Source organism: Manacus candei, unplaced genomic scaffold (genome assembly GCF_025592945.1).
Source record: "Manacus candei isolate 608988 ecotype Guabito, Panama unplaced genomic scaffold, ASM2559294v1 h1tg000034l, whole genome shotgun sequence".
NCBI lineage: Eukaryota > Metazoa > Chordata > Aves > Passeriformes > Pipridae > Manacus > Manacus candei.
The window spans coordinates 14765045-14777751 of NW_026138082.1; the positions used below are offsets into that span (position 1 = coordinate 14765045).

A 12707-nucleotide genomic window follows, 5' to 3' on the forward strand; every position below is an offset into this window, starting at 1 on the left:
GGTGGTGGATGGAGAGTGGTGGAGTGATGTGTGCCAAACTGCTCTACACAGGGCTGCAGAGCTGGCTGTGCCACGGAGCCCAGGTCTCCAAGGAGTCTGCACAGGGCTGCAGAGCTGGCTGTGCCACGGAGCCTGTGGCTGAGGTGCGACAGTGGTGCAAGGTCAGGATCCAGTATGGTCCTCTGTGATACTCAGCGAAGCCCGGATCATGGCCAGGTTTGTCTTCTATCTGAAATGGCTTGGGCAGTTCAGCAAGAGCTGGTGGTTCAGTCCCAATTTGAGGCTGTTTCAGGACATCTAGGGGGAATGACAGAAATTACCTGGGGATAAGGGCTGTTCCCCTACCTGTTCTCCCTTGCTACATGGATGGCAGTGGGCATCTGAGACCCCAACCAATGGAACTACCCAAAGAGGAGCCTACAGCAGAGAGCATAGCAGGGCTTTCATGTGGCTGCTGGTATTTCAGATGTGATGGTAAAAGTTATGTATGTGGCACAGAAGATACCCACCTAGTCTGGAGGCAGGCAAGCAAAGCCCTTGTGCCCAGGAGATCAGACAAACGAGGAGCTAATCCAGCACTTAAAAATCCGTGTCCAAACCCTGAGTGTTGAGCTGCCTCCCTGCTGATCATTAAAACCCTGGTCCTTCATCCCTCACTATACTATCACCTGCCCTAAAAGCCCACATCAGGTGGCTGTTCCTGTTCAAAGGAGGCTGTGAAGACAAGTAGTGGAGGGAACGGTTGAAAAATAATCAGTACAAAATAGGTGAAATACAAATATCAGGGTACTGATGAAAAGAGCATGGAAGTGGATGGAGGACACAATGAAGAGGACTTGTATTTAAAAAAAATTACTTTTGAAATTGATGATGGCCTGTGGCTCAAATAGTTGGGGAAGCAGCAACAGGAGGCAGGAGGCTTCAGTTGTTTTCCTTGCTCTGCTGTTGCCTGCCTCTCTGTGCAGAGATCCTTAATATTCCTCTGCAGTGTCATCTTCATTTGCAAACCTTATGCTAACAGAGGAAAGTATTTCAGTGTTTTTGAGGCTGTGACATCTAATGCCTCACATAAACAAGACCTTTTCTTTCCCTCCCCCACCCACTTTATCACCTTTTCCACTTTTATCTGGAAATTAATCAAGTGATTAAATTGCTCAACCATATTTCTGGTGTTTGGTTGGCAGATTTACTTGGGCAGCAATTTAAAGTTCCCCTACCTCCTCCATCCACTCTTCTCCTCACCCCAACGTCAGGCAAGTCTGTGTGTGTGTGTGAGGGTGGTGTGAACCAGCCCTGGGTGGAAGGGCCAGCCTTGGGTTGAAGCCACCAGTGGGTGACCATGGCTGCTCAGGTGGCCCCGAGACTCACCTGAGCATGCCACAAGCACACAGGCAGACTGTTCCCCTGCACCATCCTGGGCACAACCTCCCCCTTGGCTCCATCTCTGGCTCACTCCCTGTGCCCCTCACTCCTCTCTTGTGGAGCCTGAGATCTGGGAATGAGCCTTGGATTTGACTCCATATCAGATGTAAATACATTGAACCATTCCCCCAACACTAATTCACCTGCCCTTGCTTTCAGCTGTTAAGCTGCTCTCCAGACCAGCTGTATGTTTTAAACCAAAATTCAAGACTCTTTAAACTTTAAATTCAAGGCTGTCCAATGAACCCTCCAAAGAGCACAGTCCAAGGAATTCTTCAATCCCTCACTGAGCAGAACTCGCTCCCAAAGTAGTGGGTATTTGGCTGGTTTGAGACCTGCAAAATTACACACGGCATTAACCACAGCAGTGATGAAAAAGCAAAATTTCCACTTTGGTCTTGTGTTGCATTGTATTAATATGATATTTTTTGTGAGAGGCCACAGCTGATGCCTCCATGCTGTGAGGTTGTGCCAGCCTGCCCGTGGTAAATGATATCAGTAACATGGTGTGACACAAACAACAGCACCGGGTGTGACAAGCCACAGCAGAAATGCATCTGTGGAGGCAATGTGACATGGTTAAGACTCATGCTCAAAATTTTAAATGGCTTACAAGAGAAGTGAGGCTTTTTAAAAGATCCTGTCACAATTTTTTGTAATCACTAGTACTTTCCCCCATTTATCCTGTTAGGGAACTTAAAACAGGAATTTGCATGGTGTTTCAGTTGCCTCTATTTTACTCTGGTGTGGGAATCCATGAATGCTGGCCCACTGAAAAAAGAAAAAAGAGAAGAGGGAAAAAGAGGGATTACAGATCTTTGCCAGGATGAAGGTTGGGCTGAGGAGCCTTTGTGTACTTCCTTTCCCAGTGCGTTCACAAGCACCATGGGTTTCATACACCAGTAGCAGGAGACAGAAGACAGTTGTTTCAATTCTGTGTGAATATGTGATTATATTTTTTCACACCTATAATGTCTGTCAAGTTTATAGCAATGCAATCAAAAAAAAAAGATAATAGATACCACTTTGTTTATCCTCAATTTTCCGAACCTCAGAGTTTTTTTTCTTTAAATGTACAGAATTTTTCTCTAGCCATGACTGTAAGAAGCAATACCCTGACCATCCTCCTGAACTTGCAAGGGACTGGTGGAATGAGCTTGAGCATCTCACCTTGGTCAGTCACTGGTGGGCAGGTGCTTGCCCTTCTCCCCTCTGCCAGGGAGGGGCACCAGCAAAGCCCAGGCGCTTATTGCTACAGATGGTCCAGGATTTGTAGTTTCTTGCTTCTCCTCTTCTTCTTTGGTAAATAAAACAGGCTTAACAGTCATCTCATCTTTTGTGGTGGCAAGTCGAAAGTAACTCCCCTAAAATCCATAAAGCCCGACTAGCACAAAACCATACAGGAACCACGAAACCAGCAGAACCAGTGGCTGTGGCTGCGAGCCTGTCTGATGAGGCACTCATGGGACTGGAAAGAAAGAGGTGAGGAACACATTTGGTTGCCATGAATACTGAGTAACAATATATGTGAGCATGTGAAGTGGGCAGCGGGGAGCTGTGCAGCACTCACAAACAACTGTGACAAGTCCCTTTGCTGGGATAATTTGATCTAGCACAGTCAGTGGAGCATGGCAGGATTATTATGATCATTATTTATCATATGTACTGCAGAAATTTTTTTTTTGATGGTGAGAGCTGCTAGTGTTGTGCTAAATAAGGGAAGATCTGGTGCCTTCTGTGATGAGTGACTGGAAATTCAATGAAAACCCACTCCTGCATTCTGTCCAAATGCCATGGCATGGTTGCGATAACTGATAGTTCTGTATACTACAGATGTCATTGTCTGGCCATACCTTAATATTCTCCACAGAGCTGACTCTGTGTGCTTGTGTACAAGTACCTGTGTGTGTGAGTGAACAACACTGTACATACATTAGTGTTGCCAGCAAAAAGACTCCAAGAGCTATTCCCCCAATTTCCACGTAAATTATCCAAAACTAAGTGACTGGTCCTTCCCATCCATGGCACATCACATAAGCTCAGCATCAGGCCAGGCTGCTGCAGGAGTGGGACAAAGGGCTGATGCTACAGTCTGGTTTCCATGGCAACAGAGGAGGGGTAGTGAGACCAGAAATGTTGCAAACACCCCTTCTTCTCACTGCAGCCCAATGCACTGTATTGCAAAAGATAGTGCTGTTTTGAGGGGGGGTTGAAAGGTGGGAAGAGTCCAAATGCCTTTACCTTTCCGGTTGCAGAGTTCTTGAAATAAAAAGAAATGGCAATTTCTTTTCTCAGTGTAGTTGCAAATAGAAAGGAAACCCACCACGCAGGCCTCGTTTGCTGCGTGTTAAATGCGTGTGTTCTTTAAAAGGCAGTGGTTGGCTGCTTTTCCGGACATGATGTGGTTGAAGCTGTCATCGTAATGGAAATTCATTGCTGTAGCTATGGTAAATCGAGTTTTCTGCCTGTGCTGAATGCATTAGTCTAATGAGATGTTTGCAGCTGGAGAGCTGAGCTGCTGGAGACTTACACTATGCTAAAAGACAGGGAGAAGATGGCTTTTGCTGGGATCTCTGTGACAGTGCTGAAAGTCCTCTGCCCTTTGGGTCCCAGTGTCTGGGCTCTCTAAAGACTCTGCTCAGTGTTTTAGCCTAAGCAATAGGTAAGGGGAAAGCATGCTTCTTCTTTTTCTTCTTCTTCTTCTCTGCCTGGTGTTTGTCATCGAGCCTTGTGGGAGCAGTTCTTGTTCTGCCTGTCTGTATGTAACTTTGCAGTTCCTCAGTTGGAGACTCTTTGCCAAAGCACACCCTTACTGAGCCCTGGGAACAGTTTGTGTGAGGAGAGGGGCAGCAGATCCGCCTATGCTGCCGGCTTGTGCTGCACGGCAGCGGCAGCGGGAGCGTGCCTCTGTGTGTGTGTGCGTGTGTGTGTGTGTGTGTGTGCATGAGGTGGTGAAGACTTCTAACTACAGAGCACTCTGCATGAAGTGTGGCTTCGGGCTTTTCCAAAAAAGTTGGTTCAGGTGGTTTTTTTTGCTGCCAGGTAAATGCCTCTTCCATTTTAAAAGCCATTTATGTTGCAATATACATAGCAAACAGTATTTACATCACATATTCTGGGGTTTAGTATAGTTCATAGAGCAATGAGCTTAATTATAATCTCATATCTTCAAATCAGATGCTAAGTTGGATTTTTATCCTTAACTGAAAACTGGAGGGAGTGATACTGTTTATACGCTGTGTCTTTCCTTCGAAACTTATGAGATGAGAGATGCCGAGGAGCACACTTTAGCACAGTTGTCTGTGTTTGTCTTTTCAGGTGTTTTAAAGCTAACTTTCAGAGAGGACGGAGCACAGGCATGCAATGTGTGGGGGCACCTGGCTAACCCTGATGGTCCCTCCTTAGCTCTCAAGCCCCTGCTGCCGTCCCAGCCTGCAGCCTACCGCTCGCTGACAGACGGTGAAGCCTAGCGTGGTTCAGTGAGTATTTTTGCCTTTGAGATCTGGGCACTGTCTCCCTTTCCATTGCTGATGAATGGCTGTGAGGGGTGGTTTCTTTGCCTGGGGCTCCTCTGATGGCAGCGGTCTGGAAGAAAGAAGTTGCTTTTGGGATTGATGCATGCGGGACCTGTGGCAGGAATAAAGTTAATCTGGTGAGCTGCAGAAGGAAAGTTGCTTGAATTCTCAGCTTGGGGGGGGATTGCTGTTTAATCCTGGGTTTATTTCAAAGAGGCTTATGAAGATATTTTTCTCAAGGATAGACCAAGGTCTTTTCAAATTTAATTAAGGCATAATGTAAGAGGTAAAGCAAAGAAAGGAATGTTGTCTGTGGAAGCAGAGCTGAAGTCTAAAAACTATCTTTGTGCTACAGGAATACTTAGAGCATCCTCCATCCCAATGTGCCGCCAGTCCCTGGTGCAGCTAAGCACCAGGCAATCAGCTGTTGGTGTAAATCAGCGTAAATTCCTCGGCTTCAGCCTCATCTGACACCAGCTGAGGATATGGCTTGGAGATTAGCAGATTCAGATTTTGTGATCTTATTTAGATGAGGTGCCTCCCAGCCCTCCCCAGGTGCAGGTGACTTTGTATTTTAATTCAGATGTCACACTGATTTTCCCAGTCAGGCAGAGTGCCTCTGCCCCATCATACAAGTTATTTAGCTGATACACATGTTCTTCAGATTAGAAAGGCTGCCAAGGACATGAGCTTTTTAGTGACGGAGTATGGAAGAGGGACTGGAAAAAAATCTACCAACAGGAAAAGTACATGTGCTGAATGAGATCAGAAATTTTGCAGAAGGTATACCTTGAGAAATGCTTTGTTGGTGCGCACAGTAACTCAGAAATTTCTGTTCTGTTTATTGGAAATGTTTAGTTCAAGTACTTCCCTGTGTTTTGTGGAGAAGAGTGGGTAAAAAGAGGCAATTTTCTTCCTTGGGCAATCAGTGACTTGTCATGAGGTTTCTCACCTACTGAGAACACACGACTATACAGGTGCTTGTTGGTGGCTATGGGACCTAGAAAGAAGAAATTGCAATGGGAAATTTTTCCCTCAGTTCCATGTTTGACACAGAAATTTGGGGTTTTTTTACATATCAAAAAGAAAAAGTTTGAAAGAGAAACATGATATAGTACCCGATCATGGTATGTGGGGATACCCTGAGCTTCAGGAGGCTGAGATGTGACCTTACACAGATGTCTCCCCAGAATTTTCCCTCCCTCAAATGTAGGTAATATTAAAAAAAGGGAAGAAAACCAAGATGATCACAGGTTGCAAAGTGAAGTCACAAAGTGGGGTGTGGGACAGTTGTCCATTCAAGCCTGGTAACAGGAGACAGGCAAGCCCTGCCAGCTGGGCTCCTGCCCTCTCCCTCAGCCAGCACTGCTGGAGGGAGGCAGCTGAACAAGGGCCTCGCTGCTGGGACAGTGTCTGCCCTTGCTGGGGATGTATCCATTCTTCTCATTCCTGGCCATGCTGGGACCTCTGGTATCCTTGCAGACTCCCCCAGCACCCAACTCTGGTAGGATCCAACTCAAACTCAATAATAGAAAATGGGATGATTTAACTAATTGATTGAATCATCAAAGTTGAACTTTGATGATCCTTGTGGGTCCCTTTCAACTTAGGATATTCTATGATTCTAATTCCTCAGCATCACCACTTCTCAGTGGGCTCTGCCCAGAGGTACTCGGGGGCTTCTTTCCTACTATGAACTCACATCTCCAAGGTTAGCCCATGTTCCTAGCAGTAGTTTGGAAACTTCCAGTGTACTTTAAATGGAAGACCGAGGCACTCCTCCTGTAAATGATGGGAACCCATACATGCCTGGCAAGTAAATATGAGGTGTAAAAGCACAGTTCACGTAAGGAAGAGCTTCAGGAAATAGTTGATGAGAGTAAGACAGCAATGATTTCTGTTAAAAATTGAATGAAGCAAAATATTTATATTTGATAACACTGAAGTCAGTATAGCCCTGTTATCTTCAGGGGATTTTAGTTCACTTTCATAAAGTATACTCAATGGCCACATGTTGTCTTAAAAAAAAAAAAAAAAGAGAAAAAATACCCTAATTCCATAGAATCCTGCCCTACAGAAGTAGTTCTCTAGAGCTTTAAAATGGTGCAAAGGAACCAGCTTTATTTACATAAAACACTCCCAGCTGAGTTCTCTAGCTGACCACTAAGAGCAGGTGCAGCATTTAGCAGGTGAATCTCCTTACAGTGAGAATGAAGAATAATTGGTTTACTTATGCAAAGAAAAATATTCCAGGCTCACCTTGCAGAGAAAAATTAATTACATGTATTAATTCTGCCATAACAAGTTGCCTTATGTGGACTTAGTTTCCTGCACAAAGGAAGCAAAATTTTCTCTTTATTTTGCTGTATATTAAAAAGGAAACTTCATTAAAAATTATGTGTCAGGAGATTACACACTGTTCTGCCAAACAGAATCATGATATATGGGTGCACTAAAGGTACTGGCTAATTTGCTATTGACTAATAAAATTGAAAAGAATTTATACTCTAATGTAGCATCTTTGTACCAAATTTTTCTATGGATGGGAATGACTGAATGGAGAAGAGGTAATTTGCAGTGAAGGTGAAGTTATAATTTACTAATTAAAGATTTAAAGTTCTGATATTCTTTTTTTTAATAAAATCTCATAAAGATGATGAACCTGTAAGTCATTCATTAAGATTGGCTGTTCCCTTTCGGAACTAGTGTAAATTTGGCCCAAATAAAGGATTGCCCAGAGAGAGTCTGGATGTGTAATTATGTTCCACTGAAGGATGAATAATTCCTCTTGAACTGAACAGTTTGCTGTTGCCCTGCAGTTTATACTGACCCCATCTTTAAAGGTGATTCTCATCATACAGAAGAAATGGTGCTATAAATGCTAGAGTGTTTCTCCCTGCCTAGGAGTTTGTTGCTCCGTTCACTTTGGGTATGGGATGCAAAGGATGGGGTTTCCTTCCCAAATTAGTTGACAGTGCAGCCAGGAATATGCCTCTGGTTTCTTGCTCCTCTTACCTGGCACATGCATGGACGCCAGCATGCTTGGCATGCAGAATGTCAGACTGACAAAAGCTTTTGCAGGAGCCAGCTGTTGCTCTTGTTGCTTCAAGTATTTATATATATGGGGCTCCCAGGAGTATTCCCCAGCACTTTCTTCATTTACAACATGTGTGACTGAAATTGAGCGTTCGGAGCTGGCCCCTAAATTTCTCTGGATGCTTTGGTTACTCTTCTCCTCACAGAGGGTCTGCTTCCCTCTGCATCTTGGTGTGCACAGACCCTGGGTGCCCACACAGATCTGCTGCAGCTGGGGGCAGGAGGAAAGGGGGCTGCACTGGGTACAGGGCAGAGGGAGGCCTAAGGTCTCACTCCTTTGTTAACCCTGTCCTCGCATGCAGGCGCTGCCCACCTTCCTGCCACCATGCTGCAGCTCCCAGATCCCGTCTTGGGAGATGAGCAGCTGGCTAAGGCCACCTGCAGCTCTATCCCAAATGCATTCTGGTAGAGATATATTTTTCTCTCTATCTGGAAATGAAGCAATGACTGGCTCTCTGCGTTGGCTCCCATCTCAGCACAGGGTGCTGGGGAGTAGCAGCAGCTCAGCTGCTGGACTTCTGCTGGCACCTGTGAAAGCTTTGCTTTCCCAGGGAGAGTTACAGAGGGGTAATCCCACAGCACATGAAAGGATAGGTGTTTCCTTGCGACATCGTCCATGATTTCTAAAAATTTGTAAAAAATCAGCTGTATTTCTCTGTGTCATGCTCCTCGGATGTGAGAGCAAGTGTGCACGTGCCTTTTGCTGCGAGTTGGGTCTCTGAGAGCTGCCCTACCTCTCTGTTATGTAAATACATTTTTCTAATGCTTACTTTCATCTCTCCATGTCTCTGCTTGTGCGCCAATGGTGTGAAGGCAGTAAGACAAAAACGTGTCGTATTTTACTTGGTGGGAGGTGCAGGGAATGTACGAGATGCCTTCTTCTTTCAGCCCATCTTCCTCCATGTGTCACCCACCCAAGGTTTCAATGTGAGTGCTTTTTCTTTGAAAAGTGGTTTGGATTTAATGGTGAGGACATTTAGGACATTAATGGTGATAACAGGCTGTCCCCTCACCTCACCTACCTGTCTGCCTCCCTGCCTGCCTCCCTGCCAGGGAGGATACCACAGGCAGGTAGGTTTTAACCCAGACCTTGTCTTGTGATGTGGGCAGATTCATTGAGAATCACCGTAGTTGTCATCCTAAGATGCTCCAACAAATGTTTAGGCACTCTATAAACTCACAGTCTGAGGAAATGTGTCACTCAAACACCTAGCTTATCAAGGCAGAGGAAAAGTAGGAGTGAGACCACCACTGGTCTTGTTTTCTGGGTTGCTACTTTCTGTCCCTTTGCCCCAAAATCAGGCTATCCTCTGCTCTCCAAGTGTCTCCCACTCCTCTCTGACCCCACAGCGCGTCCTGACTTTGGGACAGAGTGGGCAGAGCTGAGCCAAAAGGCAAGTGCTGCGCGCTACAAGAAGCACTGGAGGCTCTCCTGGGGAGGCAGCAGGGGGGCACAGCAACACTGGGAGGGGCACAAGCTCCTTTGTGGTGGGGGCTCCATTTTACAGAGTTGGTGTGAAAAATGATTTGATTTCCAAAGTATAATCAGAGGTTTACAGCATCAGCACCTGTGGGCACTGTGGGGAGAGAAACATGACTGGAGGCAGAGAGGAAAGATTTGGGAGGGGGTCTTCAAACCTGGTCAGAGACAATAGTTAGACAGAAGAGATTTTGACAGGAGAGACAGGCACTGAATGGCAGAAAGGGGAGCTCTGCGGTCTTAGATAAGGGTAAACCCAAAAGGCAACATTACAAGAGGAGATTTCATGTTAAAGAACCCAAGAGATTGCTTGGGGGTTTTTTGATTTTTTTTTTTTGTCTCTGCTACTATTTTTGTTTGAGGCTGAGCTGGCACCATGTCTGGCCATCCTGACCTGTCCTTCCAGGCAGCCAGGCAAGCACAGTGGTGGTGCTAGCCTCTCTGTCTTGGCTTACACATGGCTATGCAGGGAAGATACCCGCATACCTTCAATGCTGTACTCTCAAGCTTGGATAGATGCAGCAGATCAGAGCTAACATGGGGATTCTGGAAAGACTAGGCATTTTTTGCTGACTCCCATGAAAAACCTCACAGCACCAGTAGGGTTGCAGCCCAATAGTGCTGTAGAGTCTAATGGTAGATAAGTTCTTTCAATATATGTATCTGCATATTTACATGAGCATGCATGTGCATGGGAACTACCCTACAGAACTGTCTGGATGGATAGAGAATTTTTTCTTGTTTTCCATCTGAAAGAATAAAGAAGTGAATCAGTTTTACTTCATTTATTACCACTAGGAAAAAATGTCTTGCGGAGGACACATCCATTTGGCACGGCATCCTAAAAATCATACACAGAGAACTGAAGGGGCACTTCAGTAATACCTTATCTGATGCATTTTTAAGATCTGTTTTCCAGAGAATATGTCTGTTCTCTGCCTTAGAAAAGCATAGACCTAGTGAGGGCTTTTGTTTTGCAAATGGCCAGTGCAGATTCTCAAGAGAACATCTGTGAGAAGAAATGGCGAAAAAGGTCTCCCTCCTCTTTCCTGCACCAGATGCTGTTAAAGGAAAGGCTCATATTTTGATGCTGGGGAAGAGAGATTTGCAGTGGGTGGCCCATCAAGGTGAGCACGTTCCCTTCCTACAGCTGCCAAGGAGGCAGTGAGCGAGCTGGGGATGGGGTATGGCCCTGCTCTGGCCCCGAGGGATGAAAGGGACTCCAGTGCCACTGGCAAGCAACAGCAATGCAACAAATAGTGCTTCAGTGCAGATGTGTAGTAAAGACACATACACAGAGTAAAAACAAATAGAAGATGTCTTCAAGAAACTATTCATGATCATTATTTATGTATACGTGGAGACTCAGTACCCTTTTCCCTGTAGCCTTAAAAAAGTGTTTACAGCATTTATCTCCCGGTTTCAACTGGCAGCCTCCATCTATTTCCCTATAAACAATGAATGAGATGTGCCTAGTAACTGTCTCTTATGGCTCAGTAAATACTTGAATTTATTTGCATATTAAGTTGGCCACGTTTATATTGTGCTCACTAAATGCAGCAACACGAACTACTACACAGAGGAGGCTCATTGGCCATTAATGTGCCAAGGATTTATGTGAATGACTCCCTTTAACATTAATGGAAGTTATCTACACAAATCGCCTTCCGATGGGGGAATAGACCATAATCTATGTAAATACATGTTACTCACTGCTGTTTAGTTATTCAAGGGGATGCTTAGCAATCTAAAACACTGCTCTGGTGTTGATACTTGATCAGTTTTCCTCAAAATGTGGGAAGAGAGGGTGCTGCTTGTCATGTAGGTTGTTGTGCCTCATCTGAACTGGCACACACTCAGAGGTGACTGCAGCCCCTCAGGCTTCAGTGGGACTCAGGGGAAGGAAGTTTTCTGGAGTGGAGTCCTTGCTGAACTGGTGTTCCTTGTGGAGTGGGGACAGTTTTGCTGGGTGGGATGCAAGAGCCGGGAGAAGATGGGTTCCTCTGTCCCTTCTAAGCTCCCTGTGCAGCGGGGTGAGGTATTCCCCATTTCCCACCTGAAGACCCTGCTGCATGCCCCAATGCTGCTGTCTTTCAGGAGAGGTTGCAGTGACCCTTCTGGTTTTGGCAGGCTCGGCTCTCCTGCCTTTACTCTCTCACTTGGGAAGCTCCATTTGTGCAGGTACGTGAGCAGCATGGCTTGGCTCTACCCATGTATGCAGTGTATGTCTGCCTTCCCAAAAAAATTATGTCCCTCTGCAACATTGGGAGTTTTGCTGCCAGCTGCCTGGAGCCCTTGGGGACTGCTGGACTGGCCCAGCTTCACTGTGGAGGCTGCAGGCATGGGCAAGCTGTGCTCTAGAAAGAAACTGGCTTTGCTCCACCTCTGCATAGCTCTTTCCCTCCTGTTCTGTCTGGGTGAACGGCAGCAACATACCTGGGGGTGCAAGTCCTGCTGTACCCTTGGCTCGGCTCAAAACCCTTTGTGCAGCTGGGGCAGGAAGGGCATGCAGTGAAGGCTGAAACTGGGTGTCCTGGTGTCCCAGCTGGGAGCTGGGGCTTGTCTCTGGCTTCTCTGCAACACCAAGGAGAAGCACAGTGGTTTTGACTGAGTTTCACAGGGAATGTCAGGGAGCCCATGGTGCTGAAACTGAAATTCTGCAAGACCCAGTGAAGTGGATCTGTGTTGTTTCTCAGGGGAATGTTTTAACCCAAACTTGTCCTTTCTACAGCTCCCTGTGCCCAGATTGCCTCCTGTGGACCTTTGCTCTGTTAGAATGGAGCTCGTATTGCCTCTGGGCCAGGATGGAAGCCGTGATCTCGGCTTGCTGGCAAGGACTGAGACTGGGACTGACACTAGGCAGTCAAATCTCAGCTGTAGTTGCTGTCCCCTCAGCTGTCTTGGATATGGGAGAGCAGTGAGGTGAAAAAGATGCTCCCAGCTTTCTGGCTACACTGTCCTCCTTGCCAGACCTCCCTCAACAACACTAACACACCGTGCAGAGCTGAGCATATTCTTTTTCCCATTGGCCAGAAAAGACAGAAGCCTCACATGGGTACACATGGCACTGTTGCCCTGCTGCTCAGGAGGCACTTTGCAGGTCTGATAATCCAGGGATATTTATCACTTGTTGCTTTTTCCTTGGTTGTGTTTATTGAGCACACCCTAATGTGTTGTGTTCCTCGGGGGGTTGC

The 12707-nt window shown here is 46.1% G+C and overlaps 1 protein-coding gene across 1 annotated transcript in view; it reads left to right on the top strand.

Moving 5' to 3' along the window:
- Nucleotides 1-4057: 4057 nt before the first annotated feature.
- Nucleotides 4058-12707, top strand: part of SCML4 (Scm polycomb group protein like 4) — a 70392-nt gene continuing 61742 nt past the window's right edge. The window contains exons 1-2 of the mRNA XM_051792411.1: nt 4058-4084; nt 4741-4901. The gene's annotated coding sequence lies outside the window, so the exon portion shown is untranslated. The remainder of the gene's footprint in view (nt 4085-4740; nt 4902-12707) is intronic.